The sequence below is a fragment of the Bufo bufo genome, chromosome 6, assembly GCF_905171765.1.
Source record: "Bufo bufo chromosome 6, aBufBuf1.1, whole genome shotgun sequence".
In the NCBI taxonomy this organism is placed as follows: Eukaryota; Metazoa; Chordata; class Amphibia; order Anura; family Bufonidae; genus Bufo; species Bufo bufo.
Window position 1 is genome coordinate 187,081,659 of NC_053394.1, and position 17,330 is coordinate 187,098,988.

Sequence of the window (17,330 nt, forward strand, 5' to 3'; positions counted from 1 at the left end):
TCCTAATGATAAGAATGTGGATTAAATAAGTGTTTATGACTTCTTACTAAATTAGAGATAAGGGTTATTAGATGACCGGCACAAAGGGAAAGTGAAAGTACCAGTCACACAACTAGAAAAACTGTAAACTCTTTGTGACAGAACAGCTCAACATTTGGGCCAATTGAAAAAAAGATTTTTAGCCAAAAATTTGTAACATGCAATCATAAAAAAAAAATGGCCAATCACGTGCTGCAGTCAGGGTCTACTATAGGGGTGCATCAGGGGGTCTTCAAATGTGACATGGTGCCTAAAAGCCAGTGCAACAAAATCTGCCCTCCAAAAACCACATGCCGCTCCTTTCCTTTTGAGCCCTTCCGTGTACACATACAGCAGTTTACGACGACATATGGGGCGTTTCAGTAAACTGCAGAAGCAGGGTAATAAATACTGAGTTTTGTTTGGCCGTTAACCCTTGATGTGTTAAAGGTAAAAATGGACAAAAATATAAAATCTGCAACAAAAAAAGGGTAATTTTGAAATAAATTTCACCTTCATTTTCCTTTAATTCTTATGGAACACCTAAAGGGTTAACAAAGTTTGTAAAATCAGTTTTGAATAATTTGAGGGAAGTAGGTTCTAAAATGGGGGAATTTATAAGTGGTTTCTATTATGCAAGTCCCACAAAATGACTTCATAAATTAATTGGTACTTAAAAAAGTGGGTTTAGAAATTTTTCTTAAAAAAGGTTCAAAATTGCTTCTAAAATTCAAAGCCTTCTAACGTTCTAAAACATAAAATGACGCCAACATAAAGTAGACATTTCGGGAATGTTAAGAAATAACTATTTTATGAGGTATCATTATCTGTCTTAAAAGGCAAAGAAATTCAAATTTAGGAAATAGTGAATTTTTCTTAATTTTTCGTAAATTTTGTATTTTTTTAAATAAATAAACGTAAAACATATTGTCACTAACATGAAGTACAATATGTCACAAGAAAACAGTCTCAGAATCGCTTGTATAAGTAAAAGCATTCCCGAGTTATTACCACATAACGTGAAACATGTCAGATTTGCAAAATGTGGCCTGGTCCTTATGATGAAAACTGGCTTGGTCTTAAAGGGGTTAAATATGAGAAATGTCTATTACATTACTTAATTCTCTTAGGATATTGGGGTGTATGCCATCCGGACCAGGCGATTTGTCCATTTTAATCTTTTTGAGACACTGCTGCACTTCTTCCTGGGTGAGGCAGTCCACTTTAATGGAGAATTTACTTTGACATTTTGCATTTCATCTGACAGTTTATTTTCCTCAGTAAAAACAGTGGAGATAAAAAGATTTAATAGATTTGCTTTCTCCTCATCGTGCTTTACAACTTCTCCCTCATCACTCTGTGAAGGACCGACAACTTCAGATTTATATTAAAAAAAAAGTAACTTCTTTTTATTGACAAAAGAGGGAATACAAGTTCATATGGACAAAATAATTTCAAGTACAGAAATTCAACGGTAAGTTAAAGAATACAGCATTAGATAATACCTTTATGCTTCCCTTTTTTATCGGATATATTTCCATAATTTTTTTTTTCTTCAACCAAAAGAAAACAAAAACTGAGAAAAAGAATAACTTTAACTACCCTCCCCCCCTGAGCCTTGTCATTTGGTGAGAAGACATTTACTCTACACTGTCAGGTATGTGAAGGGAACAGTAAATGCGGGTACCAGTATAGATGTTGCCCAACTACATTTACATTACACCCCGAGAAGAGGTATAAGTTACTAAACTTCCAATTTACCAAATTTTCCCCCTATACTGGCCTCTAAATACCATGTGGTATGGGTGAAAGGCAACATTAGTTCCTTAATATCTTCTGTCGACAAAGAAGCTTCAATTAACCTTCTCCATTTTTTTAATAAAAGAGCGAATAGATTGTTCTTTATGTCTCTCCATTTCCAGCATTTCCAAGTAGAGCACCTGCTTCATGATACCGAACACCTCTTCCCAAGAGGGGGGTTCTTTTTCCAGCCAGTGTCTCAAGATCGCCTTCTTGATGGACATAAGTAATATATGCACTCCCTTTTCAGGTACCCCAGACTCCTCAGAGTTGGACTGGTTTTTCGGTATATAGTGAAAGATACATTGGACCGGCTTAAGTAACACCTCTACATCCCAAACCTCCTTAATATACCTCACACCCTCCGACCACAGCTGTTTTAGCCTTGGGCAATCCCAAATACTGTGTAGGAGACCTACTTTAGAGAGTTCACATTTCGGACAATGACGCAGATAATGAGCAGGCGCATCTCTGAAAGAGAGGTCAAAAGCGAAAGTCGCTCAGATTTATACTTTTTACCATTTATATAATTGAAGAACATTTTCAGGTTCGTTTTTGTCACGCTCGTGTGTGGGAGAAAAACACCACACCGAGCATAGTAGGGAAGGGGGATACCGGAATAAGGGCTGGGAACTAGGGAAGGAAGATGGACACCTCCTAGAAAAAAACAGAACTCCAGTCCTGACAGACTAACAGTATGAAAAGGCCCCAAAGGTAGGCAAGTTCATATACACGATACCTAGAATCCTATCTCACTCTATAGGACCCTGGAACTAATGTCAGGACTGAGTCTACCTCTTCCTCCAAAAGGAAGGACGAACATTAGTCCCCCTCAGGCCTAATGACAAACAACAGGGAAAGGCAACACACACAAATATATAAACAAAATACAAAAAGGGAAAGGAAACACTTATTTTCAATGAAGCATTGGTAGCACGAGGAACTCAGCCGAGAACCAAACACAAGCTAACCACAAGTCCAATAGAAGCTATAAACCGCATAGCATAGTGGGAGAAACAACAATAAATAGAGAAGGTTGGGGGGCGTGGCCAGCAGCCGGCATGTAAGCACGCTTTTGCGAGCAGCTCCGCTTACCCTCGTTAATCCTTCACCATCCTGACAAACTGCCGACTCCAGGCACAGAGTGGACGGTGTGTAGGAGACGGAGGAGACCCCGCACACCGACTATGGGGCCCAGCAAAGCGCAAACAGCTGCGGACAAGCTCAAAGAGTTCGCCAGGTCAGAGGCCCAAAGTGGAGCCGCGACCGCAACTCCTACACGCGCGGCTGTTACCCGTGGGCAGGCTGCCCAACAGGCGGATGCTGAGGAAGGCACCGAGCAGGAGTTCACTCTCAAGACTGCGTATGAGCAGCTACTAGTGGCAATATCATCATGCCAAACCTCACTCACTGGGAAGCTGGAGGAGGTAAGAGTAGATGTAGGCCTGCTCCGCCATGACATGCAGAAACTGAGAGACCGGGTCAAAAATACAGAAGACCGCGTGTCTGCGCTGGAGGATCTGACCAGACCCATGGCAGGGAAGATGCAAGATCTGGAGCGATCCATAGGTCAGTGGCAACAGAAATGTGACGATCTGGAAAATAGATTGCGCCGCAACAACGTGAGGATCTTGGGCCTACCAGAGAAAGCTGAAGGCAGAGATCCTGCGGCCTTCCTAGAGGCCTGGTTTAAAGAGCAGTTCCCTGAGGCACCCTTCTCTCCTGCATATATTGTAGAGAGGGCACATCGGGTCCCAGCCAGATATCCCCCACCAGGGGCTCCTCCTAGACCCCTTTTGGCGCATCTGCTGAACTGGAGAGACCGGGATCTTATCCTCAGCCAGGCCAGAAGCAAGCAAGACATCAGGCATGAAAATGCAAAGGTCTCCCTTTTTCCGGATTTCTCTGCAGATCTCCAGAAGAGGAGAGCCACATTTGTTGCAGTCAAACACCGCCTTCGGGATCTAAATCTTCAATACTCGATGGCTTACCCGGCTCGCCTTAGAACAGCGATTCTCAACCTAGGGGTCGCGACGCCTTTGAGGGTCGATCGGCCCTTTCCGGGGGGTCGCCTGAGGCTTCCTATTGTGTGTCGCCCGCACAACGGCAGCGGCCCCTTATCCTCGAGCACAGGAAGTGATGTCCTATCACTGCCCGTGCTTGAAGGAGCCTGACTTCTGGACGGGTAAGTTGGGCCGCCTGTGCGCTGAGGTAAGAGTTTTTTCGTTAATGACACCGCCGCTGAGCACCACTGCCACCAATGATTTAATTGAGCCTGGCTGAGCCTGGCTAATTTTATTTTAATTATTTGGCTGAGCAAGGCTTAATTTATTTGGGGGGACATGAAGCACCGCTGATTTATTTATTTGGGGGACCCTGAGCACTTCTGACTTATTTATTTGGGGGACCCTAAGCACCATTGATTTATTTATTTGGGGGGGGGGGGGGGGACCTGAAGCACCGCTGATTTATTTATTTGGGGGACCCTGAGCACTTCTGATTTATTTATTTGGGGGACCGTGAGCACCATTGATTTATTTATTTGGGGGAAACCTGATGCACCACTGATTTATTTATTTGGGGGTACCCTGAGCACCGCTGATTTATTTATTTGGGGGAGACCTGAAGCCCCGCTGATTTATTTATTTGGGGGTCCCTGAGCACTTCTGATTTATTTGGGGGGGACTTGAAGCACCACTGATTTATACACCATGCTTCAATACAAAATTTCATTTATTTGTAATTAGAAATAATCTCATAATATCTGATATTTACATTACAATTCATAACAGTAGCAAAATTAGTTATGACGTAGCAAGGAAAAAAATGTAATGGTTGGGGGTCACCACAACATGAGGAACTGTATTAAGGGGTCACGGCTTTAGAAAGGTTGAGAACCACTGCCTTAGAGTCATAGACGGCGATAAAACCGTGTTTTTCAGTGATCCTCGAGAAGCTGAGGACTGGGCCTCAAGAAAATCTGCGCGTCCCGGACCACGCTGAACTCTTCGCTGTTTGTTCACAGCAAGTATTAAAAAATCCCCATATGTCTGATTTTAGAGGGACTTGATCTTGTCTCCCCTGAGCATGATATTATTTAATATGCAACACAGCTGCTTTTGGTCACGTTTTCATGTTCTGGACTGCATCTGATAGTCTTATGTGAGATCTCACTTAAAGAGGACCTTTCACCTTGAAAAACATTGTGAACTAAGTATGCTGCCATGGAGAGCAGTGCCCGGGGATCTCACTGCACTTACTATTATCCCTGGGCGCCGCTCCGTTCTCCCGTTATGCCCTACGGTATCTTCTCTCAGTAAGTTATAGTAGGCGGTGTCTGCCCTTGTCCTGTGGGCGTCTCCTTCTCCTAGGCTGTAGCGCTGGCCAATCGTAGCGCACAGCTCACAGCCTGGGAGAAAAAAAACTCCCAGGCTGCGAGCTGTGCGCTGCGATTGGCCAGCGCTGCAGCCTAGGAGAAGGAGACGCCCACAGGACAAGGGCAGACACCGCCTACTATAACTTAGTGAGTAAAGATACCGGAGGGGATAACGGAAGAATGGAGCGGCACCCAGGGATAATAGTAAGTGCAGTGAGATCCCCGGGCGCCGCTCTCCATGGCAGCATACTTAGTTCACAATGTTTTTCAAGGTGAAAGGTCCTCTTTAAGTATAAGGCGTTTCCCTGTATACAGCACCGGACACTTTGCCAACATGTTCCATTGTCATGTATCTATGCTAGCAGTTTTGTATATCTTTGCTGAATGGGGGGTAGGAGCAATACCTGTATGGTTATAACATCTATTTACACTATGCAGGTCCCCGAGTTAAGGGCCACCAAGTTAGTCGGATCGAGATCCGGCACCTTCATGTTTATAATGTTATTATCCGTATTATGTTTATGTATGCTCAAGCTTATTTGTCTCAAGTATGGCCATCCCTTTTCATGATAGTAGCAGGGGAGTTTATACTTCACATTGACCAAATGCCTAAATTGACAGTGTATGCAATGTGGATGTGGGTATTTGTCCTTGATTCAAATCTAGCGATGCCATGGCCTCCATAAGAGTAATGTCCTGGAATGTGAGGGGACTGGGAGACCCTAATAAGAGGATTGCGTTTTTTTCTCAAATACGCTCCTTTAACCCACATATTCTGGGCCTCCAAGAAACCCATCTTACTCTGGAAACAGGGAATAGGTTAAAAAAGCCTTGGGCGCAACACTTATTCAACTCATATGGAAGTTCTCACTCCAGAGGTGTGGCCCTGCTGTTCCATAGAAGCCTCAGATGCGAGATTCACTACTCAGCTGTGGATCAGGGAGGGCAGTACATTTTTATACATGCTCACATTAATTGTGTCCCCTATGTGATTGTTAATTTGTATAATTGCTCTCCTGCATCTCTATCCCTTCTACAAGCAGTCACGGGTTTTGTGGCTAATTAGCCTAATGCTCGTTTCCTATGCATGGGGGACTTCAATCAAGTAGTTAGTGAGGATTTAGACAGATTTAGCTATAGAACAGACAGAAGGGGGCTGGGAGGGAACAGCACGGTTCTCGCCAGAATATCGCAGGAGATGGGATGGGTAGACATGTGGAGAGCCAAGAACCCACATACAAGGGAATACTCTTGCTTTACCCCTGCCAGGGGTGCCCTGTCCAGAATTGATTACTTGTTCGGTAATGCCATAGTATATACTGACCTGGTGAATATTAGACACGGACCACAGGGTCCTTCTGATCATGCCCCATTGCTGGCGGAGCTGGCCCCGACTGATCAGGCCGGCGTCGGCAGTAAGATGCGTATACACCCTTTCTGGCTGTTCTTGTTTGGTTTAAATGACAGAATCCCTGATCAATTGAAGATGTTTTTTGAGATACAGGGTGAGTCCACAGACGCTCTGTTGCTTTGGGAGACAATGAAAGCGTACCTTAGAGGATGTATCAAATCCTCCATTTCATACGTTAAGAGAGATTCGCAACGTAAGGAAAATTATTTATATACCAGCTGTAAGGAAGCCGAGAGGGCGTTCACTGAGTCCCCCTCTTAAGAGCGCAGAGTAGAGTGGTTATCCAGAGGGTGAATGTACATGTTGCATCTGGAGGAAAAGAGCAAAAGGAAGCTCTTCTTCCTTAAGCAACAGGCGTTTGAAACAGGCAATCAGACAGGGAAGTTACTTGCACATATAGCACGCACCAATAATATGTCTCCCCCGGTACTCAGGATACAGGAGGCTGATGGCCGTATAATGGAATCGGTGCAAGACATATTGAAATGCTTTCATAATTTTTACAGAGACCTATACAAATCAGCAGCTACTTACTCAGGGCAAGATTTAGAGTCCTACCTCGCTGAAGTGTCTCATCCTCGGCTAGGGGACCTAGATAAGGGTCTTATGGAGGAGGATATTACACTAGAGGAAGTGGAGAGGGCCATTAAGGATCTACCGACAGGGAAAGCCCCCGGCCCAGATGGCATCCTGGTAGAGGTATATTCTAGGTAAGGGGAAAATCTAAACCTTCAGTTGTTGAACCTGTATCGAGCGGCGCACTCCCGTGGCTCCTTGTCAGATTCCATGTATGACGCCTCCATTGTTGTAATCTTGAAGCCTGGCAAGGACCCATTGGAATGTGGATCTTATCGTCCAATTTCACTTTTGAACTTGGAATATAAAATCCTGACTAGAATTCTAGCCAATAGGTTGAATAAAGTTATCACGTCAATAATTCATTCTGATCAGTCGGGTTTCATGCCTGGAAGGTCCACATCAGACAACATTAGGAGGGCTCAAGTAATTGCGCAGCTGGGGGTAGCTAAGAAGGAGAGATGGGCTCTGGCTTCACTAGACACGGCCAAGATTTTCGACTCGTTGGAATGGCCCTTTTTGACAGCCACGCTAGGTAGCTTTGGCTTCGGTCCTAACTTCATTAAATGGATATAAATTTTATACAAGAAACCCACTGCTAGTATTCAACTGAACGGTTCCCACTCTGACAGACTCCCTTTACTCAGAGGCACGAGGCAGGGATGCCCGCTCTCGCCTTTGCTGTTTGCGATAGCTATTGAGCATCTGGCCATCAGATTCAGACAGGACCAGGTTTATGCAGGTGTCCGTGAAGGAGATAGGGAGGACCGGATTGGACTGTATGCAGACGACTTGATCCTCTTTATGTCGGACCCGGAAGTGTCTCTACTAAAAGCTATTGTAATCATTGAGCGCTTTGGGCAATACTCCGGACTGCCATCATGCCCCTCTGGATGCACGACTGGACTAGTTATCGAAATAACCTGCCTGTAGTTGATAGGTTTAAGTATTTAGGGGTAATAATCACTAAAGAACCTCAACTGTCCTATGTCTTGAATATTGAACCCTTAGAGACCATATTCCAAGATAAGGTAAAAACGTGGGAGACCCTCCCACTGTCAGTTATGGGTAGACTGAATCTGGTAAAGATGGTACTCCTGCCCAAAGGTCTATATTTGCTGTCCCACGCCTGTACGCCAGTTCCCAGGGGATTTTTTAAACGTATCCATGCTATAATAGCCTCCTTTGTATGGGGTAAATCTAGGAGGAAGCTCTCACTGTCAGTTTTACAGAGACCGAGGCTACAGGGAGGAGTTTCCCCTTCCAGACTTCTTTCTTTACTATATAGCAAGCCAATTTAGATTTCTGAGATATTGGGTCACTGATGCCTCAAGACCAAACGCAGAATACTACCTGCACGACTATTTGCAAGTCCCCACGCTATGGCCTGTTTTGGAAGGATCTCGTCATATTCTCCCAATACATAAGCTAGCCCATCAGATATGGCAGGCATCTAAGTTAAATTCCTACAAGGATTTGCCAAATGAAGTTCCCGTATGGGATAACTGTATGTTCCCACATCTGACAAAGCTAGAGGGTGTGTCTGATTGGAAGAGGCATGGCATATTCACGTTGGGAGATTTATATGAGAGTGGGTAGCTCAGATCATTTTCCCAGATTCAGGATAAATTTCAGGTGCCGCGCACTCTCTTCTTCAGATACCTTCAATTGAGACATGCACTGCAGGCCCAATTCAGAAATGATAATAGGAGTATTTCTAAATACCCTATTATAGGGGTTTTGAAATCGCAAGGCCCTAGAGGCATAGTCTCAGCGCTATATACACATTTTTTGGACTGTCGCTTGCTGGTGACCCCGTTGGCTTTTGAGGACAGATGGAAGTTGCTAATACCCTCTTTGTCCTCTGAGGAATGGGATGAGGCACTGATGGCTCCGACCAAGGTATCACCCTCTATAAACAATAGGATGATCCAGCTTTTTATCCTTCATTGCAGCTACCTCACACCCATCAGACTTCAAAAGATGGGTAGGATTAGCCACTCCAGGTGCCATAGATGCGATGCAGAGGGAGCCAATTTTTGGCATATGATGTGGGATTGTGAGTTCATTCGTCAGTTCTGGATTTCAGTTCTGGAAGTCCTCGCAACTTTGGTTCCTGTGGCACTCCCGTTATGTCCCAAGATGTGCATTCTGGGAGTCATTGATGAAGAGTCGTGGTCACACTACCACAGAATCTTCTTAGCGGAAACACTATTTCTAGCTAGAAAGGCACTATTTCTAGCCATAAGATGGATGGGAGATCCCCCCCCCCCTCGAAGGGACAATGGCTCACTCTTGTGAATCACGCAGTCTCCATGGAGAACATTGTGTATAAGCATAGGAGGTGCCCACAAAAATTTGATAAAGTCTGGGGTGACTGGTGTGCCTCTCCTCTCACCTTACATACTTCGCGTCTGCACTCGACAGCTGACGGGTCTCACTGATCTTCTAACCAATATGTAGGTACTTTGCAGTGTTGTCACCGATGTTGATGTTGGAGCATTTATGTGTGCGATATGCCTACCCCGTGAATAATGTATACCATCAGAGTATGAATCATATCTCTTTACATGCGAGAATCCTGATAAATACCAATGTCCTTATGTATTACTGTTTTCTTTGTATTTCTGAAGCGCCCCTGCGTGGGCCATCACATTGCTATATGTATGCCATACTTGTGTCATTCTCTTTTAATAAAACGAGTTTAAAAAAAAAAATAGAGAAGGTTAAATTACCACAATAGCCACACCTGGGGAAAGAAGGTGTGGCAAGCACCAGAAACAACACATACGTCATTTGATCCAAAAGGAAAACATGTCAGATCAAGCTATGTGTTGCCAGTTTCACAGATCTCCTGCCACCTGTCGCGGGGACGTCCGTATGTCTCTGTACGTCCGTGACAGTTTTACTCTCTTTGGCAATTAATCTCTCGGTCTCTAGTTTGGCTGCTTTTATTTGTCTTTTACGCATTCTATTTTTTTCCTTATAGTTTTTCAATGCTTCCTCTGTACCTTCCGGTTTGTGATTTAAATGCTTTCTGTCATTTATTGCTTCATTTACATTTCTATCCACAGTTTTTTTTTCTCATTCTTTACCTTTTTATTCCTGAAAGGTATGTACCTCTCACAATTAATTAGAGTATAGGATGCCTTTAAAACTATACCATTTTGTGGCGGAATTTTTATTTTTGAGGAAAATAGCCTCTCTTAGCTGGTCAAATTTTGCTTTGTTGAAGTTTGGTATTTTTGTGCCTCCCTGAAGAAACACTCTTTTGAATGACAATAGGAAAGTTATTATTTTATGGTCACTATTTCCCAGGTCCCCCCCAAAACTGCACGTCTGTTGCTCTGTCAGGTCTATTGGTTAATACTAAGTCCAGTATGGTCGTCCCTCTAGTCGGCTCCTGAACCAGTTGGAAAAGGTAATTGTCTTTGGTTATTTCCAAGAACCTGTTTCCTTTACAAGATCTACAGGTTTCAGTTTCTCAGTTTATATCTTGGAAGAAGTCCCCCATAATAACAACCTTAGGGCCCTTTCACACTTGCGTTCTTTTCTTCCGGCATAGAGTTTCGTCGTCGGGGCTCTATGCCGGAAGAATCCTGATCAGTTTTATCCTAATGCATTCTTGAATAGACAGAAATCCGTTCAGGATGCATCAGGATGTCTTCAGTTCCGGAACGGAACGTTTTTTGGCCGGAGAAAATACTGCAGCATGCTGCGCTTTTTGCTCCGGCCAAAAATCCTGAACACTTGCCGCAAGGCCGGATCCGGAATTAATGCCCATTGAAAGGCATTAATCCGGATCCGGCCTTAAGCTAAACGTCGTTTGGGCGCATTGCCGGATCCGACGTTTAGCTTTTTCTGAATGGTTACCATGGCTGCCAGGACGCTAAAGTCCTGGCAGCCATGGTAAAGTGTAGTGGGGAGCAGTATACTTACCGTCCGTGCGGCTCCCCGGGCGCTCCAGAGTGACGTCAGGGCGCCCCACGCGCATGGATGACGTGATCACATGGACATGTCATCCATGCGCATGGGGCGCTCTGACGTCATTCTGGAGCGCCCGGGGAGCCGCACGGACTGTAAGTATACTGCTCCCCCGCTCCCCACTACTACTATGGCAGCCAGGACTTTAATAGCGTCCTGGGTGCCATAGTAACACTGAACGCATTTTGAAGACGGATCCGTCCTCAAATGCTTTCAGTTCACTTGCGTTTTTCCGGATCCGGCGGGCACCTCCGGCAAATGGAGTGCACGCCGGATCCGGACAACGCAAGTGTGAAAGAGCCCTTATTATAATTTGCCACCTGATCTATTTTCCTTAGTAGTAGATTTTCTGTGCACTCTGGTATATTAGGTGGCTTATAGCAAACTCCTATCAGTATTTTATTATTGTTTTTGCCTCCATTTATTTCTACCCACAGTGACTCCACACAGGGGCGAAGCTATAGGGGGTACAGAGGTAGCAGTCACTACCGGGCCCAGGAGCCTGAGAGTGCCCAAAGACCCTTGTGCCACATAATAAGACAACAGTATTATAGAAAGTGCATGCTGGGAGGGCTTTGTCATAGATTTTGCACATGTTCATTTCCCTCGCTTATATCTTCTCAGAGTGTGGCTTTAGACAGGACTTTACATAAAGTCGTAACCCTCCCCATTTTTTAAAGGGGTTATCCAATATCATAAACAGCCCATGTGCCAGGCCCCTCACATGGAATATACTGTACTTACCCCGCTCCCCGCGCCTCTCCTGGTCCCCGCACCGCCGCTGCTGCTTCTCCCTGTACATGGATGAAAACAGGTGCAGGGACCAGGAGCGGCGCAGGGAGTGGGGCAAGTATGAAGTATGAGTTTATGATATTGAATAACCCCTTTAAGATCTTTTCTAAACAGACTGTAACCCTGTAAGTTAATCGTCCAGTCATACTGTACATAAAGGAAAACAGAGAGACCTGTCAGATAGCCTCACGTGCAGCAAGTCTATCCGATCTTCTCACCTCTCTCACAGGAGGGACTGTGACTTTCTATGGGTGGCCTCCGGACACCCAGGACCGACTTTATCATGATGCGCCCTGTGAAAGGCCCTCATTCACGTCGGTCGCAGGAACCCACATTCTTTTCTCTGGACCGTAACCCTTCCATTGCACGAGGTACTGAAGAGATCTACGAAGAATACGCAAGTTCACTATCCTGGCAATCTAAAACTCAAGATTATCATCCACCATGACAGGAGGTGGTGGCAGGGAGGACGGTTCAGCAGGTTCAACATATCTTTTCATCAATGACCTGTGAATCTTCAAAGCCTGTGGAAGCTCAAGACGAAAAGCAACCGGATTAATAATGGCAGAGATCTTGTATGGTCCAATAAACCTTGGCCACAACTTCAAAGGGGGTACCTTCAACTTAATGTTTCTTGTGGACAGCCACACAGAATCACCCACCCTCAGGTCCGGACCACTCACACGTCTCTTGTCAGCCATGCGTTTATACTTTTTGCCCATTTTATTTAAATTGTTTTGAATGTAGATAGATGACAATGAAGAGGAAAATCTTTCATCTTCAGATATACCAAACGTCTCAGTACCAGACACCACATCAGAGGGAATGCCGTGTAGCTTCAGGATGTTATCGACAAAGACTTGAGCAAAAGTTTTGCCATTAGGTAAACCTGATAATGGTATAAAGTGCACCATCTTGCTGAAGCGGTCAACAACCATCAGAATCACAGTTTTCCCAGAAGAATTAGGCAAATCTGTGATAAAGTCCATGGACAAATGAGTCCAGGGTCGGGATGGGATAGACAAGGGAAGTAGAGATCCTGAAGGCCGAGTATGAGCCACCATAGCACGCGCACAAGTCTCACAAGCTGGCTCATAGCCCTCTACACATTTACGTAACCCTGGCCACCAGAATCTTCGAGAAATGAGATCCACAGTGGATCTGCTCCCAGGGTGACACATCCGGTTGCACCAGAATAGGAGTAGAAGCAAAACATTCCTTTATTGCTGAAAAAGCATGCAATGCTTCTTCAGACCAGACTGAGAAATCCGCGCCTTTCTTAGTCATATCAGTTAATGGTTTAACAACAGTTGAGTAATTCAAGATAAATTTGCGGTATAGTTGGTAAACCCAAAAATCGCATGAGTGTATTCAGATCTTCGGGTCGATCCCAGTCCAACACAGCACAGACTTTTTCCGGATCCATACGAAAACCCAAAGATGAGAGTAGGTACCCCAGGAATTGCACTTCAGAGACCGCAAATACACACTTCTCCATTTTGGCATACAATTTATTCTCTCTTAGGATCTGTAAGACCTGTCTCACGTGATCCTTATGTGTCTCCATATCAGGGGAATAAATTAAAATATCATCCAGATAAACCACCACAAACCTGCCCACCAGATAATGAAATATGTCATTGATGAAGTGTTGAAAAACCGCAGGAGCATTGAACAAACCAAAAGGCATGACCAGATTCTCAAAATGAACCTCAGGAGTATTAAAGGCCGTTTTCCACTCGTCCTCTTCCTTGACTCTTATCAGATTATATGCCCCCCTCAAATCTAACTTAGAGAACACCTTGGCGCCGACAATGTGATTGAATAAATCTGGGATCAAAGGAAGGGGATAGGGATCACGGAAAGTGATGCGATTAAGCTCATGGAAGTCCAAACATGGCCTAAGAGTTCCATCCTTTTTTTTTTAAACAAAGAAGAACCCCGCCGCCATTGGTGATTTGAATGGTCTAATATGACCTTTAGCCAAACTCTCGGTGATATACTCTGGCATGGCTACTCTTTCAGGTTCAGAAAGATTATACAACCGAGACTTTGGCAATCTAGCTCCGGGAATAAGGTTGACGGGGCAATCATACTCCCGATGAGGAGGCAACTCCTGGTCTCAACCCTTAGAGAATACATCAGAAAAATCTGAAAGGAAAGGAGGTAACATTTTAGTAATTACAACAGAAAGCGACGTGATAAGACTACAATCGAGAATCCGTTTCGCTTGCCAATCAATAGTAGGGTTATGTTTGGTTAACAATGGTAAACCTAACACCAGAGGAGCAGGCAAACCCTACAGCAGAAAACATGAAATGGATTCAATATGAGAATCTTCCACCTTTAGGCGAATGCCCTGCACCATTTGAGACGGACACTTTTGAGAGAGAGGGGCTAAATAAATCGCAAACACAGAAATATTTTTGTCTAATGCGCTTGTTGTCAAACCATGCATACAGACAAACTGGCCATTTACTAAGTTAACCCCTGCCCCACTGTCAATAAATACTTCCATTCCACAGTTTTGGAATCTAGCGCCACCTTGGCAGGCAGGAGAAATCGGGTACTACCGGTAAAAGACTAAATTCTCAACTTCCCCATCCACACTATCAAGAGTGAGAAGAGGACTAGACACATTAGGACTTTTTTTTTTCCCCTTTTCACCTTGATGTTTAACATAAGGAGATATGTTAACAAAATGTCCTCCTTGACCACAGAAAAAGCTAAGTATTTTCTTAACCCTAAAGTTGTTATCACCTGGTCCAGGTGTGACCCGACCCAATTGCATTGGCTCATCAGCAGACACGAGCTCGAGTGTCTCTTTACCCAGCGTTTCAGAAGAGACCGCTTCCCTGTATAATAAGTCACCGCCAGAGACATGGTCGCCTCCATGACTGGATTTGTGTGAAATGCCAAGGCGTCCTTCAGGTTCTCAGACAGTCCTTGACAAGACTGACTACGGAGAGCTGGGTCATTCCACTCCGTATCAGTTGCCCACCTCCTAAATTCAGAGCAATAGGACTCAGCTTAACGCTCTCCCTACCGCAAGCAACGCAACTTAGATTCGGCCAGGGAAACCCGATCTGGGTCATCGTAGATAAGTCCCAGAGCTCTGAAGAATTCATCTTTCGACCGGAGGGATTGTGAACCAGTCGGAAAAAGAGAAAGCCCAAGACTGAGCGTCACCTTTCAGCAACCGCGTGAACTGCCGAAACTCATCTCCTAAGAGACTGCTCCTCACTTGCTGAGTATCATATTTAACCTTCTCTTACAGGTTTTCAATAGTTACTGTTATTCAGTTTTATGGGTGCACCTGACAGTACCTCCTTACTGTAATACAAATACCACAAGATGTTCACTTTTGTGCTATTAGATATAGTACACATAATTCCACTACTGGTTGTTCCAAAAGTCGTGCTTACCCCACCTTTACATTTTCCTCCCCAGTTCATGCTTCTCCTACCTCAGAAAATTCCTCACCCAAGATTACGTCTCATGATCAGGCTATTGATCCCTAAACTTTCAGATGGCCACTGAAATACAAACTATGACTTTCGTCTTATATAATGTGAGAGGCCTTAATTCGCCAGTTAAACGGTCCCAGGGCTTAGCACACCTTAAAAAAAAAAAAACGGAAATATTGCTATTACAAGAAACACACCTAATCCAATCCAAATCTCCCACTTTCCACAAATCCTTCTTCAGTCAGTGGCACCATTCATACTCAACGTCAAGTAAGTCTAGGGGAGTTGCCATTGCCTTTAACAAACATGTACCCTTCCGACACCTAGGTACTCTCACTGACCACCAAGGCGTTACAAATGTAAAATAGCTAACACGTTAGTAACAATAGGTAACCTATATGCTTCGAAGAAGAACCAAGGACACCTGGATCTCACGCACTCAGAGAAAGCAAACACTTTATAGAAGGAACCTTTCTATTGGGAGGGGACCTGTCACAGTCCCTCCTGTGAGAGAGGTGAGAAGATCAGATAGACTTGCTGCACGTGAGGCTATCTGACAGGTCTCTCTGTTTTCCTCTATGTATGTTGTTGTTTGGCAGGATCTCACCACTCCTTAGGTGCCGCTCGTTATCAGTGATGAGGCTCTATTTAGATCCGCCTCACACTGCTGACCATGCGGTTGATAGTTTCTGCTTGGAGTTGCTAGTGCTGGTTTGTTTTGGATCTCCTGCTTCTCCATACATCTCTAAGTTAAGTACTTGTTGCCTTCACTGTTTCTTATTATCTAGAGTGTGTTGTTTCTAGGCCTCAGGGAGATGCATGTTCCTTAATTCTGGAACCAGCTGTCTCATCCCCAGCTACCCATCTTAGGGCTCGTCAGTTTTAGCAGGGCTTTAGTATCCGACGTATGAGTATTTCCACCATCAGGATCTTCTCATACTGGCAGGAGTTGGGGAAAGGCCTAGGGATTACTAGGAGGTCACCATCCCTCTTCCTTAGCTTATGAGGCCTAGATTGTTGTCTATTCGTTGTGGTGTGTATTTGGTGTTTTCCCTTACCCTTCACCTGTGACAGTCGACTCCACATGCCCGCTCTCTGTTGGGGACGTAGGAGGCCTCTGATACTCCAGGTCTGGTCCGTAGCCGGGTGGTAGGTCGCGGCTCTGCCAGCATATCAAACCGCTCCCACCGCAGGAAGGTGGTCAGACTAGTCTCCTTTAGTACACCAGGGTCTGGTAGTGAAGGATGAGTCTCTTTGAGGCACTGGATGGCAAGAGATTAATGTGTACTCGGAGGAGCCAAGCTTCTCGCAGCCATTCACTAGCACGCAAGGCCACCCCCCCCCCCCCCAGGTTTCAGGTAGTTTTATAGAGCAAAAAAAAACACTGAGAGTTGTGCCTTCTGAGAGCTGTCTTCCTTACTAAATGTACATTAAAATTAGGAATTTAGCTAATAAAAATAAATATGATTAGCCATCCCCAGCACCAGCACATAGGGCACTTACAACTGCCAGGTCAGCGTATTCTTGATTGAGATAATTTTCCGATCAGTCATGCTGGACAACCTCTGGCTTACTGTTGTGCTTATATACCCTCTATTGCATGCAGACTTCAAATCAGAGGGCAACTTCCGCCTTAACCTTGTGCCATTTCCTTGCCCTTTACATCTGCAGCTCGGAAAAATCAACATGCATTGCACCGTGGAATGCCCAGGCCACTCCCCACCGCACTTCCCGATTACAGCCTATGCAATGGTGTTCCACGTTCGCACGCCAGTCTTAAGAACTTCCATATGCTGCTGTAAGAGCCGAACGTATCGGATTGCAGCTACGGCCCCATGTGACTGGAGGGACTCTGAGTTTCCGGCTTTAACATGGCCTCTCCCCGACCGGCGTACAGAGCGGTAGG

General features: G+C 44.9%; 1 protein-coding gene across 2 annotated transcripts in view; it reads right to left on the minus strand.

The window, feature by feature from the left end:
* The window catches only part of LOC121004292 (zinc finger protein 692-like), a 403,767-nt gene that overhangs the window by 18,660 nt on the left and 367,777 nt on the right, over nt 1-17,330 (minus strand). The window lies entirely within an intron of this gene.